Below are 12,558 nucleotides of genomic sequence, written 5' to 3'. Positions count from 1 at the left end.
AATGATCAGTAAACTAGCAATCAGAAGCAATTTCTCTAAACAATGAACAACAAATAAAATAATGAACACTAAACCAGTAAGAAAATAACAACCAACAAAATGAAATCAAATAATCAATGAATCAATAACAAGTAAAATAACAAAACAAATAAAACAGCAACTATTATCAATCAACCATTACTTCTATATGATGTACATAAATTAGGTGATTTAAAACTCTGTCTTCTAAAAAAATATTATAAAAATATGAATGTTGCAGCAACATAATTCACTATATATTGATTATATTTTACAGCTCAATCATCATTATCTCCAAGGATTGAATTCAGCAAAGAGAACCATAACCAGATAATAATATATATCCAAGAAAAATTGAATAAATTATTAGAAACAGGTCAAAATTAGAACAACAATAAAATTAAAACAACATAAATTAGAATACCAAACCACAAATTCAAGTTAGATAATTAACTAGACTCAGTAAATCAAGAAGCAAAAAAAAAGGCAAGACAATCAGAAATACAACAAAACTAATTCTAAATATTTTCATGTGGTGCACCAATTCTACAAATTCTTCCTCTTCCACCTTCCTCTTTCATGCATTATCATCAAATAAACAAGAAGTCCAAAATCAACCCTAAATCAAAATTACCCCAAATCAAAACAGAACAAAAGTTCAAAATTAAAAAACAAAATCAGAATCAACAGCTCAACCATAGAATCAAGAACAAGCCAACCAAGTGTTCATTACAAATTAGAATTAATAGGAAGACTAAATCAGATTTAACAAAAAATAGAATCAGAACAAAAACACAAACCTGAGGCCTAGGTTCCATTACAGAGGATGATAGAGAAGAAGACACTGGACAGACAACACGGCTTCAATGACGAACGGCGGCGGCTTCGACTGCAAGAGAAGGAAAGGGAGAGGCTGCGACTGCGAGAGAGGGAAAGGGCGAGTACAAACTGCGAAAGGAAGAAAATGGATGGGCTGTGACTGCAATGGTTTGAGAGGCTGAGTGACTACGTGAGGAGGAAAGTGGAGAGAGACTCTAGTCCAGGAGCTGTGCGGCACAGAAGTGAAGGAGACTGAGTGAGAATGTTAGGGTATTGCGTTATTAGGGTTAGGTTTTATTTAAGACATTTTTGGCTTTAAATTAAAGTAGCGGTTCGGTTCGGTTTGGTTCAAGTTTTGTATGTTAGAAATGAAAACCGAACCAAACCGAAGAAAAAATAGCAAACATTTAATTTTTTGGTTCTTTTGGTTTTTGGTTTATTCGGTTTTCGGTTTTTTGGTTTGGTTCATCGGTTTTGTTTGGTCTGGTTCGGTTTTGATCACCCCTCCTATACCACACAGAGTTTTACGCCTAGGACGTAAATCAGGGGTGGCAAGACACTACAACCTCTAAAAGTAAAAATACATATATAATATAATCGAAGTAAATTGTAACTAGGAGTCTTGAAAAAAAATGTTAAACAAAACACCAACAGAAAGGCGCATCACTCACGAAAGATAAGCAAGATCAAAAGGAAGGTTAAAAATATATATATGGATCAGAATTCCAAAATACAGATAACAAGCTCCGAACTCGACCTACGAAGCTAAGGCCGACCAGAATATACATATACATATATAAATAATTCCAAGAGTAACCCAAAATATATGACAAAACACCTGTTTTTCCAAGTCAGCCTCTAAGAGGGTCAAAACATAGTATATACAAGGTGCAGAATTTATATACATATATAAACATAAACAAAATACAAACACCGAGTCTCAAGATAGTTTTTTGCTTCCAAAAGTCTCAGGTATGCTCAATGCGGTGTCTCGCATCCTGTATTTGAAAACAACAATATATCTATGGAATGAGAACCTGGAGTTTTCAGTATGGTAAAGGTGTCAACGTACATAATGTATAAGATCCCAAAAAAATTAGAGGCATTTTTAGAATTTTGACACTCAGAATTAAACTTAAGGAATCAACTAAACCAGATATTAGGTAAGCTATCTAAGGTTCTCAAGTTCGAAATTTAACCCTAACTTAACACTTCACTTTTTCCTCCTCTAACCCTTCGAAACACCGGTGAAACTACCCTCAGCGTCACCTCCGCCAGCATGAGGGATCTCTCAGTTACAAAGACAAACAAGACAAACAAATAAAATACAGATAAGGTATATGTATAGCGAGTAAAGCAAGTAGAAAATAAGCATAGATAAACAATTAGGCAAACCAAAACAAGGCACACTCAAGCAAAACATACAAATGCACATGATGCATGCCTATCCTACTGGCCGTGAGCTCACGTGTCAATTACTTTGTCAGAACTTGACACACCCGGTAGCTAACCCGGATATCGTCTCTCTGACATGCATCCACACTCTTGGGATATAGTGTCCGTCACACTAATGGGATATAATGCCCGCCGCATTTTTCGGGATAAAGTATTCCCACACTCTTGGGATATAGCGCCCGCCACTCTCTTGGGATATAGTGCCCGTCACCTTCTTGGGATATAGTTCCCGACACACTCATGGGATATAGTATCCGACACACTTTACAATAGAGAGAAAATGATGCAACAAAAGCAGAACAGGTTATACACAATTAATTTCATAAACAGAATCACAAATTAACATGATCACTCCTCAACCACCTCATCATATTCATAGTCACTATCTATTAGGGATATAGTGCCCAACATACACTTGGGATATAATGCCCGTCACACTTTTCAATCATAATCATTATCCACATCTCTTACCCAGAACAAGTGGACACCGCCACTGCCTCTTATCCGGTCACATATATCTCAATCACAATCAGTTATTATCATCTCAATCAAACTCATCATATCTCATTCATCACTTCCAACATCTCATCGAATCAATCATTCACTTCTCAAATCTCTTTTGATACTAAATCTAGCTCTATCAATATTCTTACCCTTATTCTGCAACCTAAAACCTAGCTATTAGACCATAGAGAGTAGTTATAGAGGTTTGGAAAACTAGAGGATTGAATAAACTTTGAAAAAAAAATCACATTTCTACCATAGTCTCACGTACACGAGAATGTGAAAAATGGCATCTCACGTATACTCAACCCCTGGTCTGCATATGCAAGTCATGAAAACAGCAACACTTCTTCACGTTGCGTGCAGGTTCTTGCGTGTGCAAGCCTTCCTTTTTTTATTAAAATGGCTAAGTTGCAGAAAAATCATATTTTTACACCAAACTTCAAACGCGCATAACTTTTTCGTTTTAAACGAGTTTTCATCTGTTCTTTAAACAGAATAAATTTCACGGATCCAAATTTATTAAAACAAGTTTCACATAAATTGGGGGTCCAGAAGCCAAGTTATGACTCGTCAAAGTTGGTCAAAAATTCACTTTTACCAAAAATACCAAAACCTCCATTGTTTCCAAATTCTCAATCCAAAACCATGGTTATTACCCCCAAATCAGCACCAAATGTATTCAATACAATTCCATACCATTTTCACAATATGCTCATACTCAATTTTACCACGTTCATTCTAATTTATCAAAAATCAAAGCTACACAAGTCATTATCATTCAAGCCATCATCATCACTACTTATTGTCATTATAAATCATCACAATTATCAATATTCCTTGACAATCCCTATCAACATCATTAATCATCACATTCTCATAATCACTCAATACTTTCACTAGAAATCACCAAGCCTCAACATATGCACATAGTGCAACTTATCCTACGGTCAACTAGCCTAAGTTTTCATGTTACATTATACGTTATCTACGAGAAACCAAAATCATACCTTGGTCGATTTCTTCTTAGCGCTTGGGCACTTCAAAATTCCTCCGTTTCACAAGCTTCAAAGCTCTAACATCCAATTCCGCGAGTCCAATAACCCGAATTTCATTCCAAACCGCCAAATTGAACTCCAAATCAACAAGAATACAATCTTCCTCATTTATTTGTTCATCTTCCTCTTCTTCCATGTGTGAGGATGAAGAGTTCTCTAATTCACTGGAGTATGAACTCTTTTGATTGATTTCCTCATTTTCTTCCATAGGTTCTTGCATTGTATCTCTTGGGAAGGAATTTGCTTGTATCTTGTCCAGGTGCTTGATAATCAACTCCACATGTTTCTCAATATTTTTGACACCCATCCTCATATCACGTATGCATTCTTTCATGAGATGCTCAAGAGCTGATGGTTCTTGATATGAATAAGGATATGGTGGCTCTTGATATGAGTAAAAAGAACATGATTCTTCATATAAAAAAGGAGATGGTGGCTCTTGATATGAATAAAAAGAGGAGGACAGTTCTTGGTATGTATATGGAGATGGTGGTTCTTGATAGATGGAACATGGAGCACTGAAGTTTCTTTGGTCTTGACATTCTCAACCAAAATTCGAGTAGTTCCTCCATCCACGATAATATGAATCACTCATTGGGTGTGAGTAGTAACCCATATGATCTCTCTCCATTATTTTCCTTAGCACAAAACACCAAATAGAATTAAACGCACCATGTGGTAAACAGAGAAGCTAAGAAGAAATAACAAAAAGAAATATTAAATGTTTTTTATTTTCATTTTTTATTATTATAATAATTATTTTTTTATTATTTTTTTAATATAAAAATAAATTTCGAAAAATAAAAAAATATAATGTAAAAATCAAATAAGAAAATTAAACAAAGAAAAAGTCTAATCTAGGTAATCAATCAACTGGTAGTTGTTAATCACAATTAATCCCCGGCAACGGCGCCAAAAATTTGGTGCGAAATTTGAATACCACAACCTAACCGGCAAGTGCACCGGGTCGTACCAAGTAATACCTCAGGTGAGTAAGGGTCGATCCCACGAGGATTAATGGATCAAGCAACAACAGACAATTGATTATTCTAGTCAGACAATCAAAATTTAGGATTTTAATAGCAAATAATATAAAAATAGAGAATTAAATAAAAATAAACTAAAATTGATTAAGAAAATAATATGATAAAGATATTTAAGGTGTTAGAGATATTCAAATTTCCGAATTCGTATTTCTTACCAACTATTTTAATCATGCAAGATTCATTCTATGGTTCACCATAAGTGACTAAACTCTAATTCCTTAGACCTTTTTAGTCTCCTGTAACCTTCATCAACTGCCAATTCCTTGGTCACTTAATTCCGATTAGAGGGTTAAGTTCAAAATTGGTTCATAACCACAGGAACCCTAATTATCCAGAGCTAACAGGATTTTATGTCACATATCCCATTAGTCCATGTAATTAGCAATTCAGGAGAAATTTGCTTTAAAGCTGTTGTTCAAGTGAGACTCTCTAAAGAACCACAATCGAGCCTATTGTTCAAGCGGGACAATCCTCTAGAGATAACTCTCCCGAGATTCACAAGAACTCATGTAAAATAAATGTCATACTTCCGTTCCACCCAGATTTATAAGATGAAGAACGAAAACAATCCTTAGAACTGAATCAAGACATTAATTAAAATAGAAAAAGTAATAATATCAATCTATAGAAATAAACAAAGCTCCTAACCTTAAAAGTGCAAAATGAAAGTTAGAGAAAGGGAAAAGCCCCAAGGGCTGATTCTTTTCCCTCTTATATCTAATCCTAATTAATGCAAAATATATTTTCTAAAACTAAATAATATTTTTTCCTATTTGTAATTAAAATAAAAATTTTAATAAAAAATCTAAATTAATCTTCGTTGCCATCATAAATCTGGACGTGGGGACCATGGCTTGTGTCAAAACTGGCGCCTAACTTCACAAATGTGAAGTTAGACTTGGCTGATGCGGCGCACAAAAAGGGCTTTATCTTGCATCTGGCGCCTAACTTGGGAAATTCCAAGTTAAGCGCCACCTTGGCAGCGCGCAATATGGTGATGGCCTTGCACTCTCCTTTTGGATTCTCTTCTGTATTGCTTGGAAGAGCACTAGGAGGGGGTTCAGTAACTTTCTTGCTCAGCTGGCCTACTTGTGCCTCCAAATTTCTAATGGAGGACCTTGTTTCAGTCATGAAACTTTGAGTGGTTTTAATTAGATCAGAGACTACAGTTGCTAATTCATAGTGGCTCTGCTTAGAATTCTCTGTCTGTTGCTGAGAAGATGATGGAAAAGGTTTGCCATTGCTGAACCTATTTCTTCCACCATTATTGTTGTTGAAGCCTTGTTGAGGCCTCTGTTGGTCCTTCCATGAGAGATTTGGATGATTTCTCCATGAAGGATTATAGGTGTTTCCATAGGGTTCTCCCATGTAATTCACCTCTTCCATTGCAGGGTTCTCAGGATCATAAGCTTCTTCTTCAGGGGAAGCTTCCTTAGTACTGCCTGGTGCAGCTTGCATTCCAGACAGGCTTTGAGAAATCATATTGACTTGTTGAGTCAATATTTTGTTCTAAGCTAGTATGACATTCAGAGTATCAATTTCAAGAACTCCTTTCTTCTGATTTGTCCCATTATTCACAGGATTCCTTTCAGAAGTGTACATGAATTGGTTATTTGCAACCATTTCAATGAGTTCCTGAGCTTCTGCAGGCGACTTCTTCAGATGAAGAGATCCTCTAGCAGAGCTGTCCAATGACATCTTAGACAGTTCAGACAGACCATCATAGAAGATACCTATGATGCTCCATTCTGAAAGCATGTCAGAAGGACACCTTCTGATCAATTGCTTGTACTTTCCCAAGCTTCATAGAGGGATTCACCTTCCTTCTGCCTGAAGGTTTGGACTTCCACTCTAAGCTTACTCAATTTTTGAGGTGGAAAGAACTTTGCCAAGAAGGCATTAACTAGCTTTTCCCAAGAGTTCAGGCTTTCTTTAGGTTGTGAGTCCAACTATGTCCTAGCTCTGTCTCTTACAGCAAAGGAAAAAAGCATAAGCTTGTAGACCTCAGGATCAACCCCATTGGTCTTGACAGTGTCACAGATTTGTAAGAATTTAGCTAAGATCTGATGAGGATCTTCCAATGGAAGTCTATGAAACTTGCAATTCTGTTGCATTAGAGAAACTAATTGAGGCTTAAGCTCAAAGTTGTTTGCTCCAATGGCAGGGATTGAGATGCTTCTCCCATAGAAGTCGGGAGTAGGTGCAGTAAAGTCACCAAGCACCTTCCTTGCATTGTTGGCATTGTTGTTATTTTCGGCTGCCATGGCTTCTTCTTGTTTGAAAAGCTCTGTTAGGTCCTCTACAGAGGGTTGTACTTTAGCTTCTCTTAGCTTTCGCTTCAAGGTCCTTTCAGGTTCAGGATCAGCCTCAACAAGAATGCTTTTGTCTTTGCTCCTGCTCATATGAAAGAAAAGAGAACAAAAAAGTATGAAATCCTCTATGTTACAGTATAGAGATTCCTTGAAGAGTCAGAGGAAAAGAAGAATAGAAGGAGAAGGTAGATAGAAGAGAATTCGAACTTATCAAGAAGGATAGAGTTCGAATTGCACCTTGAGGAGGAGTGTTAGTTCCTTAAATAGAAGGATGTGAAAAGACGGGAAAATTTTTCGAAATTAAAGTAAAAGATTTTTAAAATAATAAAAAGAAATTTGAAAATTTGATTGAGATTTTCGAAAATTAAGATTGGGAAAGAAATTAAGTGATTTTGAAAAAGATTTTGAAATTAGAAATTAAAAAGATATGATTGAAAATTAATTTTGAAAAAGATGTGATTGATAAGATATGATTGAGAAGATATGATTGAAAATCAAATTAAAAAAGAAAGTTTTAAAATTAAAGTTGATTACTTGACTAACAAGAAATTAAAAGATATGATTCTAAAATTTAAAATTTGATCCTTTCTTAATAGGCAAGTAACAACTTGAAAATTTTGAAGTAAATCATTAATTGGAGCAAGGATTTTCGAAAATAATAATAAATAAAAAATGGAAAGAAATTGATTTTGAAGAGATATGATTGAAAAGATATGATTTGAAAAATATTTGATTTTGAAAAATTATGAAGTTTTGAAAAAAATTTGAATTAAAAACAAAATCTTCCCTCTAGTGTCATCCTGGCGTTAAACGCCCAGAATGGCATCCATTCTGGCGTTTAACGCCCAAAATCCTACCTTTTTGGGCGTTAAACGCCCAGCCAGGTACCCTGGCTGGCGTTTAAACGCCAGTTTTCCTTCTTCACTGGGCGTTTTGAGCGCCCAGCTTTTTCTGTTTAATTCCTCTACTGAATGTTCTGAATCTTCAATTCTCTGTATTATTGACTTGAAAAGACACAATTTTGAACATATTTTTGAATTTTTAATGATGAGAAACAATAAAAAAATGCAACTAAGATCAAATAAACAATGCATGCAAGACACCAAACTTAAAAATTGACACTAAGATACATAAAATATTTTTTATTTTTATGATTTTATAAATTTTTTTGTGATTTTTCGAAAATCATATGGAAAAGAGAATAAAGAGATTCAAAACTTTTAATAAGAATTCCAGGAATCATGCAATATTAGTCTAAAGCTTCAGTCTAAAAAGATTAGACATGGCTAGCCAAACTTCAGCAGGACATTACATTCAGCAGCTAAATTGATGAGAATCAATCGGCTTTTGTGATGATAAGAACATCACCTTGAAACTCTAGAATTTATTCTAAAAAAATAAAAAGAAAAGTACCTAATCTAAGCAACAAGATGAACCGTCAGTTGTCTAAACTCGAACAATCCCCAGCAACGGCGCCAAAAATTTGGTGCACGAAATTGTGATCATCAACAATGCCGCCAAAGGACTTGGAGCTCTCAAACGTGAATCACACTTTGTCACAATTCCGCGCAACTAACCAGCAAGTGCACTGGGTCGTCCAAGTAATAAACCTTACGTGAGTAAGGGTCGATCCGACGGAGATTGTCGGCTTGAAGCAAGTTATGGTCATCTTGTAAATCTCAGTCAGGCGGATTCAAATGGTTATGGAGGATTGATAATTAAAAGATGAATAAAACATAAAATAAGATAAAGATAGAGATACTTATGTAATTCATTAGTAGGAATTTCAGATATGTGTATGAAGATGCTTTATTCCTCTTGAACCTCTGCTTTCCTATTGCCTTCTTCCAATCATTCATACTCCTTTCCATGGCAAGCTTTATGTTGGGCATCACCGTTGTCAATGGCTACCTCCCGTCCTCTCAGTGAAAATGTTCTACGCACGCTGTCACCGCACGGCTAATCATCTGTCGGTTCTCGATCATGTTGGAATAGGATCCATTGATCCTTTTGCGTCTGTCACACGCCCCGCACTCATGAGTTTGAAGCTCGTCACAGTCATCCCTTCCCAGATCCTACTCAGAATACCACAGACAAGGTTTAGATGTTCCGGATCTCAGGAATTGCCGCCAATAATTCTAGCCTATACCACGAAGGTTCCAATCTCAGATTAGAAACCCAAGAGATACGCATTTAAGCTTGTTCGCATGTAGAACGAAAGTGGTTGTCAGGCACGCGTTCATAGGTGAGAATGGTGATGAGTGTCACATAATCATCACATTCATCATGTTCTTGTGTGCGAATGAATATCTTAGAGAAGAAGTAGGCGTAAATTGAATAAAAAAAACAGTAGTACTTTGCATTAATTTATGAAGAACAGCAAAGCTCCACACCTTAATCTATGGTGTGTAGAAACTCCACCGTTGAAAATACATAAGAACAAGGTCTAGGCATGGCCTTGAGGCCAGCCTCCAAAAGCGTCTAAGATAGCATAAGACTCATCAAAGATGAAAATACAATAGTGAAAGGCCCTATTTATAGAGAACTAGTAGCCTAGGGTTTATAGAAATAAGTAATTAATGCAGAAATCTTCTTCCGGGCCCACTTGGTGTATGCTTGGACTTAGCATTGAAGCTTCCATGTGTAGAGACTTTTCTTGGAGTTAAACGCCAGCTTTTGTGCCAGTTTGGGCGTTTAACTCCAGCTTTTGTGCCAGTTCTGGCGTTTTGACGCCAGAATTCTTAAGCTGACTTGGAACGCCAGTTTGGGCCATCAAATATTGGGCAAAGTATGAACTATTATATATTTTTGGAAAGCCCAGGATGTCTAATTTCCAACGCAATTGAGAGAGCGCCAAGTGGGCTTCTGTAGCTCCAGAAAATCCACTTTGAGTGCAGGGAGGTCAGAATCCAACAGCATCTGCAGTCCTTTTTCAGCCTCTGAATCAGATTTTGCTCAGATCCCTCAATTTCAGTCAGAAAATCCCTGAAATCACAGAAAAACACACAAACTCATAGTAAAGTCCAGAAATGTAATTTTTATTTAAAAAATAATAAAAACATAATAAAAACTAACTAAAATATACTAAAAACATACTAAAAACAATGCCAAAAAGCGTATAAATTATCCGCTCATCACAACACCAAACTTAAATTTTTGCTTGTCCCCAAGCAACTGAAAATCAAATAGGATAAAAAGAATAGAATGTACAATGAATTCCAAAAACATCTATGAAGATCAGTATTAATTAGATGAGCAGGGCTTTTAACTTTTTGCTTCTGAACAGTTTTGGCATCTCACTTTATTCCTTGAAGTTCAGAATGATTGGCATCTATAGGAACTCAGAATTCAGATAGTGTTATTAATTTTCCTAGTTAAGTATGTTGATTCTTGAACACAGCTACTTTATGAGTCTTGGCCGTGACCCAAAGCATTTTGTTTTCCGGTATTACCACCGGATACATAAATGCCACAAACACATAACTGGGTGAACCTTTTCAGATTGTGACTCAGCTTTGCTAGAGTCCCCAATTAGAGGTGTCCAGAGCTCTTAAGCACACTCTTTTTGCTTTTGGACCACGACTTTAACCGCTCAGTCTCAAGTTTTTACTTAACACCTTCACGCCACAAGCACATGGTTAGGGACAGCTTGGTTTAGCCGCTTAGGCCAGGATTTTATTCCTGTGGGCCCTCCTATCCACTGATGCTCAAAGCCTTGGATCCTTTTTATTTTACCCTTGCCTTTTGGTTTAAAGGGTTACTGGCTTTTTCTGCTTTGCTTTTCTTTCTTTTTCTTTTTCTTTTCGCAAGCTTTTCACTGCTTTTTCTTGCTTCAAGAATCAATTTTATGATTTTTCAGATTATCAAATAACATTTCTCCTTTTCCATCATTCTTTCAAGAGCCAACAATTTTAACATTCATAAACAATCAAATTCAAAAATATGCACTGTTCAAGCATTCATTAAGAAAAACAATAGTATTGCCACCACATCAAAATAATTAAACTGTTTTAAAATTTGAAATTCATGTACTTCTTTTTCCTTTTCAATTAAAAACATTTTCATTTAAGAAAGGTGATGGATTTATTTTCATAGCTTTAAGGCATAGACACTTAGACACTAGTGATCATGTAATAAAGACACAAACATAAATAAACAAAAAGCACAATTTTTGAAAAAAAACAGAAAATAAAGAACAAGAAAATTAAAGAACGGGTCCACCTTAGTGATGGCGGCTTGTTCTTCCTCTTGAAGATCTTATGGAGTGCTTGAGCTCCTCAATGTCTCTTCCTTGCCTTTGTTGCTCCTCTCTCATAACTCTTTGGTCTTCTCTAATTTCATGGAGGAGGATAGAATGCTCTTGGTGCTCCACCCTTAGTTGTCCCATGTTGGAACTTAATTCTCCTAGGGAGGTATTGATTTGCTCCCAATAGTTTTGTGGAGGAAAATGCATCCCTTGAGGAATCTCAGGGATTTCATGATGAGGAATTTCCTCATGTCCATGAGTGGGATCTCTTGTTTGCCCCATCCTTTTCTTAGTGATGGGCTTATCCTCATCAATGAGGATGTCTTCCTCTATGTCAATCCCAGCTGAATTGCAGAGGTGACAAATGAGGTGAGGGAAGGCTAACCTTGCCAAAGTAGAGGACTTATCCGCCACCTTGTAGAGTTCTTGGGATATAACTTCATGAACTTCTACTTCTTCCCTAATCATGATGCTATGGATCATGATAGCCCGGTGTATAGTAACTTCAGACCGGTTGCTAGTGGGAATGATTGAGCGTTGGATGAACTCCAACCATCCCTAGCCACGGGCTTGAGGTCATGCCTTCTTAGTTGAACCGGCTTCCCTCTTGAATCTCTCTTCCATTGAGCGCCCTCTTCACAGATGTCTATGAGGACTTGGTCCAACCTTTGATCAAAGTTGACCCTTCTAGTGTATGGGTGTGCATCTCCTTGCATCATAGGCAAGTTGAATGCCAACCTTACATTTTCTGGACTAAAGTCTAAGTATTTCCCTCAGACCATTGTAAGCCAATTCTTAGGGTCCGGGTTCACACTTTGATCATGGTTCTTGGTGATCCATGCATTGGCATAGAACTCTTGAACCATTAAGATTCTGACTTGTTGAATGGGGTTGGTGAGAATTTCCCAACCTCTTCTTCAGATCTCATGTCGGATCTCCGGATACTCATTCTTTTTGAGCTTAAAAGGGACCTCGGGGATCACCTTCTTCTTGGTCACAACTTCATAGAAGTGGTCTTGATGTACCCTTGAGAGAAATCTCTCCATCTCCCATGACTCGGAGGTGGAAGCTTTTGCCTTCCCTTTCCTCTTTCTAGAGGT

This window comes from Arachis hypogaea, chromosome 16 (genome assembly GCF_003086295.3).
Source record: "Arachis hypogaea cultivar Tifrunner chromosome 16, arahy.Tifrunner.gnm2.J5K5, whole genome shotgun sequence".
Taxonomy (NCBI): Eukaryota; Viridiplantae; Streptophyta; class Magnoliopsida; order Fabales; family Fabaceae; genus Arachis; species Arachis hypogaea.
This window is presented reverse-complemented; position numbering follows the sequence as displayed.